Genomic DNA, 20,280 nt, shown 5'->3' on the forward strand with positions numbered 1-20,280 from the left:
AGTGATATATTTTATCTGCTCATACTTCTATGTGGAGATCTAGATCATTTGGCATTGGTAACAGGCATTCCTCTGAAATTAGAAAGAACACTGTTCAAATCCCCACAGTGAGTCTTATCCTCTTAGGATGGCAGTGCTAGGTTGGAACTTGGTTTCCCCTCAGTGAATTGGTCCTGAGTGGGAAAGTAGTGCCCTTTTTCCTCCTAGGAGTTAATGGTTGATGGTACACATGATTCAAGTTTCAAATATTAAGTTAAGGTGAAAATGTATAGGGTAAGGAAGCAAGGAATAAAGGTATTTGAAACTATGCCCAGGAAAGAACTTTGGGTGTGACTTTGGCACATGGAACTCGATGGAAGGAAATAAATATGAAGTCCACTATGTGTTCAAGGGAACTATATTGTCAGATAAGCCACAAGCCTCACCTTACAAACTTTTAATTGTAAAAGAACCCTCAGGACCCCAAACTTGTGCCACCAGGAGATGAGCTATAAAAATTCTGAAGTCTCCAAGGAAGGAATACTTCCCAATGCCCACTTAAGATGTGGTCATAAAGGATATTGAACAAGAAAGAGTCTTTAAGAGTGTGGAACAAGGGTAACAGAAATTAATGCAAAAGGATATTCATCCTTGAGAGCAGAACCAGGATGTAATCATAGAATTTAACTCATTGCTGAGGCAGATCTTCACAATAACCACTTGGAAGGATTCTATTATTTATAAGGACCCTAACTGCTGTGAACCTCATATTTTTCACTGAATTTGAATTCTGACGCAGAATATCTATGGAGAAGCATTTGGGAATCATTGTTATGGGGAAGACTGGAGGGATTTGCATCAGTTAACATTTTATAGTTTGCCAGGAACTTGCGTTGTCTCAATCCACATAGCTACTCTCTGAGGTATGTACTATTATAAGGTATTCTACAGAAGGGGACACTAAGCTGGAGTCAAGTAACTTGGTCAAGGTTACATAATATAGATAAGTCTTGGAGCAAGGGTGCTTACTCAACCCTATCACATTTTATAATCACAGAAGTCTATTGGGCATGATGAGGGATATATAAACCCAGGAAGGAATTTAGGGCAAGGGAATGTATTATCTAGTAAAGGAGATATTAAAAGGTTTTCAATCTACCAGAGATAGATTAGCATCACTAACTTTTAACCTCGTTAGAGACTTGTTTTGTTTATTGATGAATCGCCAGTTCTCACTATAACATTTGGCTCACAGTATGTGCTCAATAAATGCTCGTTGAATGAATGAAGAATGAATACCAGAGTTTTATAATATTAATCTAAGGTCCTTGAGTAACTGTTGCCAAATTTGCCTTTACATCTCCAGAGCCTAGCATGCTTGGCACTCAACAATGGTCCTTAAACTAAACTGAAGGAAAATTGCACTGTGGTTTTACTTTAAGGCTGCTCATTGTTCCCAGTTTCCTTATCTTTAAAGTGAATGGTGTCCCTCTCCCCAACTCTACAGACCTTGTGAGGGATTGAGTTTTTCAAAAGAGTCTCTCACCTGCTTTAACCTCTTGTGAGCTTAGTTTGTATTGACAAGGTCAACCGAAATCTCAGGTTTCTACTGTCATTTCATGTATGTCTAGTTCTCATGGTGAGTTTAGATTCCTTTTTGATGTGTTGAGCTATACTGTTAATCATCTGCATCTTTCTATGTTGTGGTTGTTTAAAAACCATATTGATTTCATTTGCTAAGCCTGTATTGTGAGCAAGATCCAGGACGTGGGAATTCAGCAGTGATTGAAAGCCCTGTTTCCTGCCCTCGTGGCACTTGAAAGTGTTTCTATGTGATTTTAAGGACTGGACAACAGGAATTCAATTGTAAAACAAACCAATTGTGTTTTTTTTTTTTTTTTTATGATAGTCACACACAGAGAGAGAGGCACAGACATAGGCAGAGGTAGAAGCAGGCTCCATGCACCAGGAGCCCGACGTGGGATTCGATCCCGGGTCTCCAGGATCGCGCCCTGGGCCAAAGGCAGGCGCTAAACCGCTGCGCCACACAGGGATCCCCAAAAACAAACCAAATTGTAAACCAAACCATTTCTGCTTCTTAACACCACAAAATGATTTTAAAGAAAATGGCAGTTGAGTGTGTCTTTCCAGTGGAGGAGGGAGAGAAGACCAATGAAACCACAAATAAATCCCTTGCTTTTGCTAGTCATAACTGAACTGTGCCTTAAGTTATTTTCTGGTGTCTTCTGGTCAATTCCCTCTGGATCGACCAAAAAAGAAAGGAGGTGGGAAATTGCATTTATGTTCTTTAAAAAAAAAAAAAAAAAAGGAAGACAAGCAAACAAAATGTAATTAGAGATCATATGAGATCTACGTTTTAAAAAATATTTATATATATATATATAGAGAGAGAGAGACAGAGACACAGGAGGAGGGAGAAGCAGGCTCCATGCAGGGAGCCCGACGTGGGACTCGATCCCACGACTCCAGGATTGCGCCCCGGGCCAAAGGCAGGCGCTAAACCGCTGAGCCACCCAGGGATCCCCTGAGATCTACTTTAATCGAAGTTGTTTTTAAACTATAATTGATAACGATATCATAACAATAGACTGATAAGCAACCCTGGTCGGAGACTGGGTGCCGCTCTCCTGCCCTACTTCCCCCAACATGCTGAGCTACCCGGGGCTACATTTGTCCCCAAGACGGTGAAAACGGATCAGCTTTTCTTTACCAAGACTGTGTGGAGCTGTTTCTTCCAGAGGGTGGGCAATCCAGGAAAGGAGTCCAGTAGCCTATCTCTGGCAACAATGACAGTCTTTAAAATGGAGCCACACCTCTAGCAACAGAAACCAGCCGCTGTGAGAAGCGGAGCTAGATCTGTCACTGGCGGCTGAGCATCTCTTGAGAACTCTGGCCCCGCAGCACCGGTCGCGGTCCAGGGCCTGCTGCACGCGGCTGCCGGGGCGGCGGGCCACGGCTCCGGGTCCGCGAGGCTCAGCCCAAGCCCAGGCCGGCGGGCAGCCTCCCCCCGCGCCCGGCCGGGGTCCGCCGGCGGGAGCGCGCTCAGCCCGGAGGTGCAAAAGTCGGCTGTGGCCCGGCGCTCCCGGGCTTGTTTGGTTTTGTCCGCGCCCGGCCCCCGCCCTACCCCCTTCGAGCAAAGGCCAAGGGTTTTTGACCCACCGTCGCGCAGGCCGGGTTCACACTCAGGGCCCTGCAGCCGCGGTCCTGCGCACACAGAAAGCAACCGCGCAGGGGAGCGAGGGCACTTGAACGAACGCGGGAGCCGCGAGAAATGTTTCTTCCTGGCTGAGCGCGCCAGCCGCCCTGGGGGGGGGGGTCCTCCTTCCCAGAAGACCCCCTGCGCACCCCCGCCCTGCACACCCCACCGTGGCCACGCACATCGGTCGTGCCGCGGAGTCTGGAACTGGAGGCGCGAGCACGGCGGGCTGGGGGCGGCCTGGCAGGGGGCGGCCTGGCAGGGGGCGGGGGGGCGTGCGCCCGGCGCTCTCCGGCGGGGCGGGGCCCCCAAGGCCACTCGCGGGCGCGAGGGCCGCGGGAGGCCGGGAGGCCGGGAGGCCGGGGGCGGGGCGGGGGGAGGGGGGAGGGGGCGCGGGGTCCCCGGCGCGGAGGTTCTGGGGAAGCGGGAGGGGCAGCACCTGAGGAATCCGCCTCCGGCCGCGGCGGCCGCCGCCTCGCTCCGCCCCGGGAAACTGAGCGCGCGGCGAGCTCGCCTGCCAGAGAGACGCCAGCCACCGGCGGCGCTAGCACCTCGCGGAGGGCGGCCGGAGCGAGCGCGGCGCAGCGCCGGGACCCGGACTGGGGGTGGGGAGGCGAGCCCGGCCGAGGCGAGGCCACCCCCTGGTCCTCTGCGCGAGCGCCCCGCCAGGGCCAGGTGAGCGGCTGCGGGGACCCCGGGGCGCGGGGGCCGGGGCCGGGGCCGGGGGCGCGGGGCCGGGGGCCGGGGGCGCGAGCCGGCCGGGAGCTGCCCCTTGGCGGGCTGCGGGCACCCTGCGCGCCGGGAAGCGCCGCGGCTCACCTCTGCGGGGCGGCGCGGGGCGTGTGCGCGCGTGTGCGCGGCGAGGACAGGCGCCGCCGGCGGCCTCGGGTCCGGACCCCTCGCGTCGGCGCCCGGAGGGGACCCAGCCCGTGCGGTCCGCGCCGGGAGGCGGGAGGCGGGAGGCCTGTCACCGCGGGCTCCGCTCGCTGCCTTTGTGGCGGGAGCCCGGGAGCCCGGGAGCCCGGGAGCCCGAGCGAGCGGCGGGAGAGGCTGCGGCGCGGCGGGGGGCGCAGAGGCGGGGGGGGGGGGGCGCCGCGGGGGCTGCGAGGGGGCCGCCCGGAGCGGACCGCAGGCGGGGGGCGCGGGGGTGACGCGGGGCGGGATGGGGAGGGCCCCGCCTGGCAAAGTTGAGAGCGTCCGGCGGCGGCGGGGCGGCTGCCCCGCGTCCCGGGGCTTCTTCCCCGCACATCCGATGTCACTTCGTCACGAGCGCGCGCGTCTGCCGCCAGCGTTTCCGTGTCCTCTGCGGGTGGTGCAGGACCACTCCGGATCGGAACGAGGCACAAAGGGCTGTGTTGACAGCTGACCCTGACACAAGTGGACAGCGAGGTGAGCTGTGTGCTCTGGCCCGCCAGGGTGATGAGGAGGCGCTTGGTTAAAGTAAACCAATTCCCTTGGTCCCTCTTCCGAGCTCCATCAAAAAAAAAAAAAAAGATCTGTATAGATTCAGTTCGTGGGGCTTCTCAGTTCAGTCGAGCCCAAGTGAGGGCCGGAACAATTCATCTGCACGGGAACAGCTGCTGCCTCCAACTGAGGTGGACGGATCCTGGAGAAACTCCTTCAACCTTGCTCCTCTCCTGCATGAACGTGACTGTCACAAGGTCCTCATCCGCTCGACCCCAGCCCTCTGTCTCCTGTGCACAAGACAGACACCAAACTTTAATTTCTATTTTTCACACCTTTATAAAGAGCCCTCCCTCCCAAATCCCACCTAAATCCCGTTTTGAGACCTAGCCATTTGAATATGGGGAAGAGCTTTTCTGCAAACACTTCTTGAATCAGATGCCCCCTTAAAAGCCTCTCATCCCACCATACATTTTCTTGTACTTTTAGATCCTGGGATTCTGCTTTGAGTTTTGTGACCGCGTTGTTCTTTTTCTTTCGGAAAATTTCTATTGTGATTCCACGAGTTGCGATACTGAAGAGTTACTTAAAAGAGGGGAAAAAAAAATTACAAGAATTGTTGCATTGAAAATGTTTAGTAGTAGAATTATGTGACTATGGGCATGTGTCTAAAGGGAAATTTTTAATTAATATTGAAAAGTAATATGCGTAGGGTAAGGATTTCGAACAGCATAAAGGAAGTCTTCTTTCTCAATCTCCATACTCCCAATGTCCTCCTTCCCACTGTGTCAGTTTCTTATATATTCTTCTACACAACTTCTATTAAAGTAGAATTAGATTATGGAAATAAAGGACAAAAAAGAATGGAGTATAAGTGAAGACTGAACTACGTATCAATGGTGATGATGACTATGCGATATCCACTGGTGATGACTTTAGAACCTTTTTTTTTTTTTTTTGCCCTTAAGGCACATATTACAGTGGAAGATCAGAGTGCTAAAAATCTTGAAACAAGTATACTGTGGAAAGCAGGACTATTAAAAACTATTATCCCTGCTCCTCCCCCCCCACCATCACTAGTTTCTCTGCACTGTTTTTAATAACCTTTAAAAATGTGATCCTCCACTTGGAACTCTTTATGAAATAAAGCATGAGCACTATAGCTTACTCTGTCTGGTGAAGTATATTATCGGAAGACATTGAAAAGACATATGTATACACTCCTGTTGACATAACACAATACGAAAACTTAATGGTGAGGGAGAAATATGAAGGCCAAGTTTAAGGTATTTGGATGTGTTTAGTTCCAAGCTTGCATTTACCCTCAACAAGCTAAATGAAGGAACTTTCTTAGAAATGCTTTTGCTTCCCCCTCAGTTAAATAAATGGATTGAACTACTTGGTTTCTAAAGGTCCTTTTAAATATAAACTTTTATGATTAAAATCGCAGCTCTGTAGGTGTCCTAAGACTGGCTAAGGATAACCCGGTTGGACCTGTGTGTACTAGATAGTAGAGTGACCAAAAAAAAAAAAAATTCCTGATTTGTAGACTCATAAAAAGGAAGTGAGAGGTGTTTAAACTACATTCCTGTTCTTATGAGATTGATATCATTGAAGAACAGCTACTTCACTTTCCCACAAAATGTCTGTTTATGTTAGTGATAGAGGCCAAATCCTAAGCTGAATGGGTGTCTGTGTATCACCTTGTATGGCAAAGGAGTGAATTTTCTTCACAGCTCATGGTGTCATTTTTAGGGAAATTACTCTTACCAAACTTACTTTTCTTTTTGGTAAGTGGAAATAAAGTTCACTTACCAACTTCAAAAGAAGTTGACATAATTTGATTAGTAATTTTCACAAGTATTTAGAATGTGAATATCCCTACAGCTGTTTTATTTCACTTAGAGATCATGTTTTTAGTAGTAAATCTTTCTAATCTCTAAAACACCTGCAAACTCTGGACAAATGATCCTTGGATGAGTACAGGGAGCTGAGGAGTGATTGCAAGTTTATGAAAGTAAAAAGAATTAGTTTACTTTAGTCACTCTGTATGGGCTCATTAAGGTATTTCAAAAGTACACAGTAATAGGAGAAAGACAAATACCATGATTTCACTCATATGTGGAATTTAAGAAACATATAGGAGGTAGAATAAAAGAAAACATATAGGAGGTGGAAAAAAAAAGAAAAAAGAGAGAGGGAAACAAACTATAAGAGATAGAGAATGAACTGAGGATTGCTGGAGGGAGGCAGGTGGGGGATGGGCTAGATGAGTGAGGGCATTAAGGAGGACACTTGTGATGATGAGCATTGGGTGTTGTATGTAGGTGATGATTCCCTGAATTCTATCCCTGAAGCCAATATTGCACTGTATGTTAACTAACTAGGGTCTAAATAATAATTTGAGAAGAGAAAAAAAAGTACACTGTGAATAGTGATTGCAAAAATCATTGATGTTAAGGAAGTCTCATTCTTTAGAGCTTCAGAATCACCAATAAAGAATATTATGTAATTATTTTGAATAAGTCTGTAATATGAATACATTATTAGTGAAGTTTTAGGAATGTTTGATTGGGATGATGAGAATACAAACTAAAAGAATGGATTTATAAGGGTACTTAGAGTAATCTTGATTGACAAGACTGACAATAACAAAAGAAAATTAAGTACTAGTAGGAAGTTCTTCTAAAAATGTAATAGTTCTTGTTTCTTCCAGATCTCTTCTGAGTCTTGCCATATGCATATATTTTTTTACAGATGTCTTATATTACAGATGCATTTCTACCCTGATTTTTTCATTATTTTTTATGATTTACTTCCTATTATTTGTAGTAATTTTATAATAGTCTATTCAATTAATGTACCATAATTTACTTAGCCCTTCCTCAACTTGGGAATTTTCTAGTATTTAAAAATAATTTGATCACTGTCCTCATGAATGTAACTTTCTTCTCCCTCTTCTTCTCCTCCTCCTCCTTCTTTTCTTTCTTTCCTTCCTTCCTTCCTTCCTTCCTTCCTTCCTTCCTTCCTTCCTTCCTATTATTTCTTTAGAGAGGTAATAATGTAGTTGTGAATGGGTAGACTCTAAAATTAAAGTTTCGGGTTCAAAACTTAGCTACATCACTTACTGGAAAAATTTACTTTTAAATTTTTTTCTTAGAACTTTAGCTTCCTAACTTATAAAATAGGTATAGTAATAGTCTCTACAAAGTTAAGATAAAAAGCAATAGCATGATGAAAACACAAGTAAATGTTAACTCTTATTTTTAATAGGACATTTCCAGATTGCTGGTAATTTCCAAATTACTTTCCAAAAGGGTTATATAAATTTATACTGTCTTTGGCAATCTATGTGTGTGGTTATGTTGTTTTAAAACATTTATGTTATTGTGACTAGTTTGATCAATGTAAAATTGTATCCCTTTGTTTTGATTTGTATTTCTTTGGTCTTGTGCAAAGAGAGAGGTATCCCCCCGCTGCCCGCTCCCTTGCAGTATTTGCTATAGTTTTCTAAATGAGGTAGTAGACATTTTACTGCCTCAATCATTTTGAACTAGACTATAAAACTATATAGGACAGGTCAGTTACATTGATAATAAAGACTGAATCAAATGTTCTGATAGATCTTTCAAATTAATTATAGTTGTTTTGGGTTTTTTTTTTTTTGTATTTTCAGTCTGTGGTAACTGCGATTAGTTATTATTTTAAATCTTAGGAAAGTAATTGCTAAAGTTAATAATAAATCAGTTCTACTTAAGTGAAAATGCAATCCTCTCTTTTTTTCCCCTCAAGGGGCTGATTTATAATTAGCATTATTGTGATCACAATTTGGTGGATTTTTACTAGGAATGCTTCTCCAAACTTGGGGGAAAAATCAGAGAGAAAGTTTCATGAGCCCTAACATGATATCTTTTGCCTGCAAATGGATAATGAAGTTATTCCTTCTGACTTGAGTTCTTATATAGTCAAGGTAATTTAGACGACACAAAAGCATGCCCTTGTAAGTTCTGGAGTTCCAGCAGTCCTGATATTTCTGGCAAACACACACCCAGTGTGGATAACAGCAGCTCTTTGTGCTGCTAAGCTCCAGGAGGGCTCCCTATTGTGTACTCTTCTTCCCTCCCATTCTTGACTGACTGGTGATAGCAACTCCTCCAACTCCAGATGTGAAGCTCCCACAGTGACTCTTCTCTTCTACCTAACTCTGTATTTACCCCTACTACCTACCCCTTCAGCATGTTTGCTTTTATCCTATGATATGGAGATTCAGTATCTTTTCAAGGTTGTGGTTTCAGATTTTATTTTAAAAATTTTCTGTGCTTTATGAATATCTTCAACAGTCCTTACAGTAGAGACTATAGGCATGATTAACATAATTAACACATAATCAGCACTTGATAAATGTTTGTTGCTGTGAACCGAATTTTATATGGTCTTTTCTCTTCTTGGGCTTGGTTCTATTTTTATGATACCAGTCTGGAGAAGCAAGTTCCAGTTGTGTCCTGGATTGCTATGTTTGCCTAAATTACCCAGGTTAGGAGTTAGGAAACTTGCTTGTTCTAGCTCTTTTAATTTCTTATGTGTTTGGGTGAATTCTTAATTCTTGTGCCTTACTTTTCTTATATAAAATGGAACGAACAATTACTGCTCTACTTATCAACTTTCTGCACAGGATTGTTGTAAAGATAAAATGAAATAATAAATGTGGACGTTTTGAGAAGAAAGGATGTATAAATTCATTTTTAAAAAGGTTATTAAAGGGATCCCTGGGTGGCGCAGCAGTTTGGCGCCTGCCTTTGGCCCAGGGCGCGATCCTGGAGACCCAGGATCGGATCCCACGTCGGGCTCCCGGTGCATGGAGCCTGCTTCTCCCTCTGCCTGTGTCTCTGCCTCTCTCTCTCTGTGTGACTATCATAAATAACTAAAAATTAAAAAATAAATAAATAAATAAATAAAAAGGTTATTAAAAAATTACACATTATTACTACACTTCCAGGGTATCCATACCTTTGAAAAAACCTCACCTCAGAGTAGAACTGTACTTGGAGCTTGTATTTAGATGAAAATTCTTGAGGCCCAACCCAAACTATTCTATCAGAAACTCAGGGCAGGGCCCACTTATCTGCATTTTAAGAACCCTTCTGGTGCCGAACCACTGTTTTAGGGAACCACTAGGAAAGTATTCTTCTGTTAGTTAAATATTAGTTATAAAATAACCCAGAAATATCATAACATCACTTTTGCATGGCAAGTATGAAATGAAATTTAGCTATTATTATTAGCTGCTGTTTGCCTTTTAATTCCTCAAAATTTAACTCAGAGGAATTGTAAACTCAGGTGCCTGTAGGGGTCAAGTAGGTAATCTGAGTGAGTGAAGTGAACACCTATAAAATAATATGGGCTAATGGGTTCTGGTAGGCAAGGAAGCCTAAAGGCAGTGGGGAATTTCTAAGGCTTCACTGATTTGTGCCTATGGGAGTGTGTGTCACTGTTGCCAGATCATTTCATTTTTTAAGTGGAGTTGAAAATTCATATATATTTTTTTAAGATTTTATTTATTTATTTGAGAGTGTGAGTGAGTGAGAGAGCATATGAGCAGCGGCAGAGGGTGAGGAAGAGGGAGAAGCAGGCTCACTGAACAGGGATCTGGGCATGGGGCTCGATCCCAGGACCCTGGGATCATGACCTGAGCCGAAGGCAGGTGCTTGACCAACTGAGCCACCCAGGCACCTCCCAAAATTCATATTTTTATATGAGTTTATATGTTGTCAAGAAATTGTAAGAAAACATGTGGACACAACAAAACAAATTTGTAAAGCCAGATAATTTCTAACCCTTCAGTTAATTAACGGGTGAAAATATTTGCATTTGAATGAATGTGATGATGGAAGAAACAGCCCTGTTCAACATTATTAATAAATGAAATACATATAAAAACACAATTTTTAAACTTTCAGATTATAAAGATTCAATAGATTGATAACATCTAGTGTTGGAAGTGGGATAGGTATGATTGCTGTACACTAAGAGTGAAGGCAAATGCTTACAGCTTTTCTGGAGAGCAATTTGGCATCATGGATCAAGACCTAAATGTCTATTCTTACCCTGTCCAATATGGTATTTCTTTGCCACATGCAGCTACTTAAGTTTAAATTAATTAACATTATATGAAACTAAAGATTCGGTTTCTCAGTTGTGCTAATCATATTTCAAGCACTTAATAGTGGCATGTGGCTAGTGGCTATCATAGTGGACTGTGAATATATAGAAGATTTCCATCATTGGAGAAAGTTCTGTTGGACAGGTTTGGTTCAAACTCTGACTTAAGTTTCCCTCCTAGGAATTTGTTAGAAAGACATAATTAGACAAATATACAAAAGAATATGACAGAAATATCACCCAGATCATTATTTATAGAGTAAAAAATTAGAAATAAACTAAACATCATATTTTTATTAAAAATTAAGTTGCAGTAAGTATCCATGACATATAGATAAGTGAAAAATATTTTTATTGTAGAATTGTTTTATTTATTTGGGTAGATAACTGAAGTACACAGAGATTAGAGGAATAGTTTTTCTCTTCTGATGTGCACGTGAGTAGAACAAAGCTTTCCCTCTTTTGCCTGCAGCTGTTTTCAAACAGTAGAATAGGTTGGATTTCACTAAAAAAAATGGACAGAGGCCCGTGATAACTCTCCAGGCTGTATCAGTATCACGTGAGTTTCTGTTAGAAATTCGGAATCTCGTGGCTTCTGGGTAGCTTAGTGGTTAAGAGTCTGCCTTCAGCTCAGGTCATGATCCTGGGGTCCTGGGATTGAGCCCCACATTGGGCTCCCCTCAGGGAGCCTGCTTCTCCCTCTGCCTATGTGTCTGCCTCTCTCTGTGTCTCTCATGGATAAATAGGTAAAATCTTAAAAAAAAAAAAAAAAAGAAATTCAGAATCTCAGGCCCCACTCCAAGCCCCTGGAATCATCAGAATCTCTGGCAGGGCCCAGGAATTTATATTAACAAGCTGTCCACCTTCTGGATGTATTCGCCTCCTATCATGGAATGTTTCATGCTTCATTTGTTTTGTCTTGGCCAAGTGAAATCTCTTTGAACTCTATCCAGGTGCCGTTCTAGGTGCTGAGGATACTGTAATGAAGAAAATGAACAAATATTCCTGCTCTTATGGGGCTCAAACAATAGCAAGAGAAAATGAGTGAACCATTGTATTTTAGATTGCAAGAAATGCTAGAGAGGAAGATGAAGCAGCAAAGGGAATGAGAAGATGAGATAGGAACTGTGATTCTCTACAAGGTGTCACGGGGATGTGACACTTGAGTGAAGACCTGAAGTCTGTGTGAATCATTGGGAAGTTGAGAGGAAGAGCATTCTCATCTATTTTGAGAGGAGTAGCAAGGATGCCAATGCTACTGAAGGGGAGAGCAAGAGAGGGAGTAAGTGGGGGATTAGGTTGAGAGGTAACCTAGATCTTTTGACTTCAAAATTCTTTGTTCTCTCTAGTGTACCACACTTCTCAATTCTTTGGTTATTCAGTTTGTAAAGCAATCAGACATCCTTCAGTTCACTGTTTTTCAGTGTGATCTGTCAACACCTGTCTTACCCGCCCCGGGGTGCTTGTTAAATGAGGATTATTGGTCTCTTAACCTATTGAATAAGTTTCTGGGGTGGGACCCTGGAATGTGCATTTTAACAATCTTCCCAGGTGATTTTATGAACATAAAAATCTTAGAACCATTCCTCACATTTGTCATTCCATACGTTTAGTGTTAGAGCAGGAATGTCTAAATTGTCACGACTGTCTGTAGAGGTCACGATGTGACGATATGACGAGAAGATGTAATTGGTATAATGTCTCATTTATTTCTTGCATTTTAAACCAATTAAGCGAGTACTACTTATAGTAAGTTTATGTCTGTGTTTCTGTTGGAATATTCAGGGAACTAGGAGATCGTTACTGCCATTCTTATCTTAGAGGGTGGGTGAACCTTTCACTTCAGGATTTATCTCAACAGTGTAGCCAATATGTTTATTTTGTTATAACTTTTTCTGTAATCATGTAATCCTATATTGTATGTTTTGAGCATATTATATACTATCATACTTTATATATGTAATCTATCATTAAGACATATTAAAAATCATGTTTCTTTTTTTCACTTGCTTCTTAATAAAACACAAGGGATATACTTCTAAGTCAACTGGCCTATCTGTTATTCTTTTTCATGACTATGTGATATTCTGTAGTTACACATTCTACAGTTAAACACTCATTACTTTATTGAAGGACACTTATTTTAACTGAAGAGAAGACCCAGCTTCTTTAGTTCATTCTGTGACATGCTCAGCTTGATGGCACTTGTCTTCCTTCTTGTCTCTTCATTATCCCAAGGTGTCAGCAGCACACTCAAACCTCATACAGTTTAGACTAGAGTCAGAAAAAGGTTCTTCTACTTCAGGCTGTATTTTTAAAAATATTTTATTTATTCATGAGAGAAACAGAGAGAGAGAGAGAGAGAGGCAGAGACACAGGCAGAGGGAGAAGCAGGCTCCATGCAGGGAGCCTGACGTGGGACTCGATCCCAGGTCTCCAGGATCAGGCCCTGGACTGAAGGTGGCACTAAACCGCTGAGCCACCTGGGCTGCCCCAGGCTGTATTTTTGTAAGAGTTTGCCAACATACATAGATATTCCAAATCTCATTGGCCAGAATTTACCATATACTCATGTGTCAACCAGTCTCTGATAAGGAAAATGGAAATAACCATGACTGTTAGAGAATAATTAAGATTCACCCCAGAGCCTAGGGAAAAAGATCCACTCCTTAGGTAAGCATGTAAAACCTCTGGGGTTGTTCATATTAAAGATTAGGAATGACTCAATTAGGCAACTAGGAATAGGTACCATGAAATTCAGTTTCCTCCAAGGTTCTTCATAATCTGACCTCATGATAATCTAATATAAAACCTCTGTTTTGGACAAGCCTATCAGTTGTCTCTCCTACCTATATATCCTGCTTATGTGCTTTCCTGTCTATGGCTTGGCTCATGTTTCTCTTCGAAGTCTCTTCTCCTCCAGAGATGCCTGTGGCTATTTAAACTAGAATTAATAAAATTTAAATGAAATAAAAAGTTTAGTTTCTCAGGTACACTTATCACATTTTTAAAAAAGACTTTATTTATTTATTCATGAGAGAGACAGAGAGAGAGGCAGAGACACAGGCAGAAGGAGAAGCAGGCTCCATGTAGGGAGCCCAACGTGGGACTCGATCCCGGGTCTCCAGGATCAGGCCCTGGGCTGAAGGTGGCGCTAAACCGCTGAGCCACCCGGGCTGCCCCCACTTATCACATTTTAAGAGCTTAATGGCCACATATGGATAGTAGCTAATATATTGAACAGCACAGATATAGAAGATTTCTACCATTGCAAAATGTTGGACAACGCTGCTTTAGAGATTCCTGTAAATCATACCTATTATTCAACATAGTGTTGGCTAAACTATGGCCACCTATATGGGGATCAACCAGAAATGCTGTTTAAATGCGAAGTCTAAGCCTTAGGGTTAGGCCCCAGGCCATTTTCATGCTCCGTAATGCTGAAGAACCACTGCCTTGAGATCTAGTTTATTTCTTTTATAGAAATATACTAAATATGGAAGTTTTCATTAAGTTTCTCCAACTCTAAGCTTCAATAACATTCATAATGTATATGCCACAGTTTTAGAATTTTATTGTAGATATTTATATTCCCTAATTATTTCAGAAAGCATTTTTTCCTCATGATTAGAGAGTAGGTCCCTTTAGAGAAGGTACTGTGGCGTTCTATAATCTATATTTTCCAAAATATCTAATATGGTATTGGATACATGGTAAATACAAAATACTTACTGATTAATTACACTTTACAGAATTGACAATCTACATTCTATTTATAATTGATAATTCTTTGAAAAATCATAACAATGTCTGTAATATTGGAGATGGAAGATAAATGATGGTAAGAATATTTCTGAAATATTCTTCCTTAATTTCACTTGTTGGGAATATACTTGAAAATTCTGCATAGGTTTGTGACACATATTATATGAAGATATTCCCTATATGGTTTAAATTTGCAGCATTTTTTTCAATGATTGTTTTAGAATGTGCTCTGATCCCTTCATTCTCTAAATAAACTAATCAAACCTCTTGAGCTGATAAAGAAACTTACTTTGCAATTGAACCCCTTCCCTCCAATGAATAAGGGTTCATTTCCTAATCAGCTATAGAATCTCAGGTAGCTGTTCTACTCTGATGATTTAGTAATCCCTTGAAAATTGTTGGAGTAGGAGGTTAAGGTCTTGACATTAGAGAATGACTAGACCTATATCTTCACAATTTGGGGTATAGTGAAGGATCAAGGTAGACTAGTAATATTACTAATAGTAATAGAGCAGCAACATTTCACTTAGGACTAATATAAGGAATGTTTCTTTTACATTCTCATGTGCATAATTTGACAGGTTGTATTATCATGGGTTGATGTGAAAACAAAGAACTGCATTTTCTGATAGCCTCATCATCTAGTAATATAAAATCAATCTAATTTTTTAAATAAGAAATAAAATCTAGAGACCACCTGGATGGCTCAACGGTTGACCTTTGCCTTTGGGCTCAGGGCGTGATCCTGGGGTCCGGGATCAAATCCCACATTGGGCTCCTTATGGGGCGCCTGCTTCTTCCTATATGTTTCTGCCTCTCTGTGTCTCTCATGAACAAATAAATAAAATCTTAAAAAAAAAAAAAAGGGAAGAGAAAATCTAGGGTACCTGGGTGGCTCAGTGAGTTAAGTGTCTGCCCTTGACTCTGGTCATGATCCGAGGGTCCAGGGATAGAGGCCGCCATGGGGCTCCCTGCTCAGCAGGGAGTCTGCTTGTCCCTTTCCCTCTGCTCCTCCCCCTCACGTGTGTGTGTGTGTGTGTGTGTGTGTGTGTACACGCACTCTCTGTCTCTTCTCAAATGAATAAAAAACCTGAAAAAAAACCTCTGCTGAACAAATAACAATTTTTCTCTGAAACTTTTGATATATTTTTTACTCAAAGACCGTTGATTCACAATTTGACTGCAAAATAGTCACATTTCCAAGATAATGGATCAACTCACTAAGCGTGTTTGCCTGGTACAAAATAGACCCTCAGGAAGTATTGGGGGTTTTTCCTTATCTGACTTGCTGAATTGCAGGCCTCTGACTTCATCAGAGAGTACCAATTTGTATTATCTGTTTTGCCTCTAACTAATATTACCAAGTTCTTCATTTTCTAGAAAAGTTGGACCATGTAAAAACCAACTTTTCTCCCCCATGCTCATATGAATGGAATGATCTAATACTAGGTATGATATTTTCATAGTTTTCTTGGTCAAAAGGTGTGAGAAGTTGTTTGATATATGGACAGGTATTAAATGGACCATCTGCACAATCTTACTGAAACTATGTTGGAGTCTGGAAGTATAGTGTCTGGGTTATGGTATTTCAGATATTCTAAATGTTTGAGGATTTTTTTTTTTGCCATCATCAAGACTCATGAGTCAGTGGTATGCCTTATCTAACCTCTCCTTCCAGAGCAGGCACCGTGGCTGAATAGTATAATACATAGTGTGGTTGCCTATCTGGAATTTTGGAGAGTGTATATATATGTCAGAAGATGTGTGCATGCACAAAACATAGCCTTTAATAAAAAAAAAAAAACAGCCATAAAGGTCTTTAAGACCCGTATATGCTTCTCTACTTCATCCTTGCATACTATTTAATCATTTAATTTATAGCAGGAGTGAAGAATTTAATCCGAGTGTTTAATAAAAATTAGGGTACACTACTTCAGGCTTTGTGCACATATCATTTCTAATCCTCACAACAGCCTTGTAAAGTAGGCATCGTGATTCTTGTTTTTACAGCTAAGAAAACGAGGCTCAGAAAGGCTTAAGTAAATTTCACAAGAGCCCCTAGATAGTAGGTGAAAAAGTCAGAATTCAAACCTAGGGCTGGCTGATTCTATAGCCTTTGTTCTTCCCTCTAAAGTCATACTCTTGGGTACATGTCTTATTACTCAACTAGATTGTAAGATCTGGATGTCAGGAATTGTATCTCGTGTTTTATATTATCCAGAAAGGTAGCTTTTGCAAATGTTCCTGCTTTTGCTGAAGATGGTATAGATGGGTGCTAATAGGCATATTAACTCAGACCACCAGGGGACCAGCTAGCACCTTATTTTGGAGAACCAGACTGTACCAAGGCAGTAGCTTGGTTAGTAAGGAATGTAGTGGAGGTCAAATCTTGGACATACTCACCAAATGTGAATGAACATTCCATGAGTGCAAGTACTTTGTCTCTTTTGCTCACTACTCTGTCTCCATACCTAAAATAAGCATATAATTGTTCCTTAGAGAATATTTGGTAATGAATGAATGAATGAATGAATGAATGACTTCTGTAGACATGTTCCTTTTTTTCCATGGCTGTGAAATCCATCCTTAACCTTGGCCAAACTTCTTTCAGGCTTAAGCCACTGAGCCAAAGGGAGCTGGGAAAAGGGCGGTGGGGTGGTAGATGGAACAACATAAGCTTATTACCTCTATGGGAAATGCTGAAATGAGGCCCAAGTCCTGTGGAAGCTAGGTCAATAGCATTATCTTTTGAGTAAAGGATGCTAACAAGGAAAAATAAACCCCAAACAATTCTGTGGCAGAAATGAATGGAGATGCATTTCATTTTCTCTTTTTGAGTTTTGCAAAATGATGATGTCTTTGTAATCCTCCATACATGATCAGTTTATCATCAAATTTACTTATTTACAAGATACATACATATTTTAGGTACTATAGGCTTTAACTTTGTCAATAACTATCCTAATTAATAAAAAATAATTGGAAGTCAGGGTGGCCTTGGATGGTACAGTCTGTTGAGCGTCAGACTCTTGGTTTCAGCTCAGGTTGTGAGATGGAGTCTTGTGTGGGGCTCAGTGTAGTCTGCTTGAAACTCTCTCCCTCTTCCTCTGTGTCCCCTGCCGCCCCCCAACTCTCTCTCTCAAATAAATAACTAAATTAGTGGGGAGGACAGAGGGAGAGAGACAACCATATTCCCTGCTGAGCAGGGAACCTGATGTGGGGCTTGATCCCAGGACTCTGAGATCATGGCCTGATTCGAAGGCAGATGCTTAACCAACTGAGCCACCCAGGCACCCCAATAAATAAATCTTTAAAAAAATCAAAAGTCATTTATTTTCATGATAATAATGCATGATGAAATAGAACCATGGAATTGGAATTCTGGAAAAAACGTTTTGAAAAAGATGACAGGGCAGCCCTGGTGGCTCAGAGGTTTAGCGCCGCCTTTGACCCAGGGTGTGATCCTGGAGATCCAGGATCGAGTCCCACGTCAGGTTCCCTGCATGGAGCCTGCTTTTCCCCCTGCCTGTGTCTCTGCCTCTCTCTCTCTCTCTCTCTCTCTCTGTCTCTCTGTCTCTCATGAATAAATAAAATCTTTAAAAAAACGAAAAATATGAAAAATCTCTCGTACTGTATATATGTTACAATTCGTTTTGCTCATTAAATTTCAAATTGGTAAGACTTCCAAAATCAAACAGTTTGGGCTTACTTTAGATACTGTTACATGGGAGATTACCAGACATCTGTATGGGGAGCTAAAAGTTTACCAATTGCAAACAGGCACCATAATTCTATCTTAAGGTTTGTGTATAACCTGTACTGATTTTTTTAAGACTTTGAAGTAATAATTGGCAACAGCAATTACAGCAATTACAATATCAAACTTCCTCTCAGTTCATTTGAGAAAAAGTAATTACAGCATCAAATACATTTGTCATTTCCTTAAAAATAATTTTTTTCATCATGGTTTTCTTACTGAGCAAGATATTTATATCCAGTGGAGATAATAGAATTCTCCTTTGGGCAGGAAATTAACAATGAAAGTTAACTTAATAAGTCTTTATCAGGTACCTATAATTGGAGTTGTGCTGTGGAGAAAGAGAAAGGAGAATAAAGAACTATCTCTGACCTTAGGGAAGCCTACACTGTAGTTCAAATGCATTTCTGTGACTTTTGGTTTCGTAGATTCAGATCTAGTTTTGTTTTAACCATATTCTTGAAATCATTACTAATGTAGTAGATTTATATAACATAATATGTAAGGGTGTGCTATTTGTTCTGTTACCAAAATTATAAAAGAATTCAAATGCACTGATATCTGATGGAAATTTGATGTCCATTCATTTTTTTAAAACTAGAAGATATTGTTAACTTTGTTCATGAAGCATTCTATGTAAAATTTGAAACAATGAAAAAAAAAATTTGAAACAATGCTGGTGATGTTAAGGAAATCATGGTATGACTCTTAAGTTTGTTAGTGGCACTTCATGGATATTAATGTATCTATAAATAAAACCCAAACTGTGATGTATATATTTTGCATATATGAATTTGGTCAGTATTCAACTCACATCTTTTTTGTTGTCTTATAGAGCAGAAACTACTTTTGGTAAATAAGCTCATTTTGAGATGTGGTAAATTTAAGGTATAAGAAATTATCATAAAAAAAAAAAAGAAATTATCATTTAGAGAGACAATGAGTAAAAGTTTATTTTGACCTCAGTCTATGTTTAAAGCACATTTACAGTTACATGAGATTACTTACTTAATTGATACATTACTATTTTACTAATGCATATGGATTATATTGAGAAATACTAAACTTTCAGAGCACAGATCACAAAATTTCTTATAAGTGTACATATTTTCTTATAAATGCCAATTCACTCTTTAGAAAATTGGAGTCTTATCATTTTTTCATCAGTGAAAGGTATGCACACTCTAATTTGGCCCTTGATATATGTTTCTCATTATGTACAGTAATAAAAAAGTAATAAGACTAAATCAACACCATATTTACCATAAATATGTTGCCTCTTTACAAATTTTCTTTGACTTGAGTGGAATTAAATTTTCTACCTGGATTGTGGACCACCCAACCTGTTAAGGAAAGAAAAATAGGGACACCTGGGTGGCTCAGCAGTTGAGTGTCTTGTCTTTGGCTCAGGGCATGATCCTGGCATTCTTGGATGAGTCCAGCATCGGGCTCCCTGTGAGGAGCCTGCTACTCCATCTGCCTGTGTCTCTGCCTCTCTCTCTGTGTCTCTCATAAATAAATAAATAAAATCTTTAAGAGAAAGAACGAAAGAAAGAACAAACGAAAGAAAGAAAGAAAGAGAGAAAGAAAGAAAGAAAAGAAAGAAAGAAAGAGAAAGAACGAACTTAACTAGAACTCAGTGGTATGTACAATAATATTTTGGCTTTCAACTCTGTTATTCTTTTATATTAGGGCTTATTAAAGAACAAGATCATAATTTAGTCTGCTAAATTCTAATTCATTACATTTATTTAGTCATTATAGTGTTTGTTTTTACCTTATTTAATAGCTGGTTTTCCAGAAACTTAAATGCATGAGAACTCTGTTCTGAGTTGACTTTTGTTAGTAGAATTCTATTTTGATCTGTTTAGAGATACTTTTCCCTTAACTCTTAAATTAAGTTAAAGCATTAACATATAAATCCCATTGCAATGACAAAAAATAGTGAAGTCACAATTTTCTCTTTCCTAAGAGTTAGAGATTTAAATCTCTGAAAACA

The 20,280-nt window shown here is 40.8% G+C and overlaps 1 protein-coding gene across 7 annotated transcripts in view; it reads left to right on the forward strand.

The window, feature by feature from the left end:
- Positions 1 to 3,741: 3,741 nt before the first annotated feature.
- The window catches only part of GREB1L (GREB1 like retinoic acid receptor coactivator), a 257,957-nt gene continuing 241,418 nt past the window's right edge, over positions 3,742 to 20,280 (forward strand). For all 7 annotated transcript variants that reach the window (XM_072735060.1, XM_072735063.1, XM_072735065.1 and 4 more), the window contains exon 1: positions 3,742 to 3,871. The gene's annotated coding sequence lies outside the window, so the exon portion shown is untranslated. The remainder of the gene's footprint in view (positions 3,872 to 20,280) is intronic.

Source organism: Vulpes vulpes, chromosome 13, assembly GCF_048418805.1.
Source record: "Vulpes vulpes isolate BD-2025 chromosome 13, VulVul3, whole genome shotgun sequence".
In the NCBI taxonomy this organism is placed as follows: domain Eukaryota; kingdom Metazoa; phylum Chordata; class Mammalia; order Carnivora; family Canidae; genus Vulpes; species Vulpes vulpes.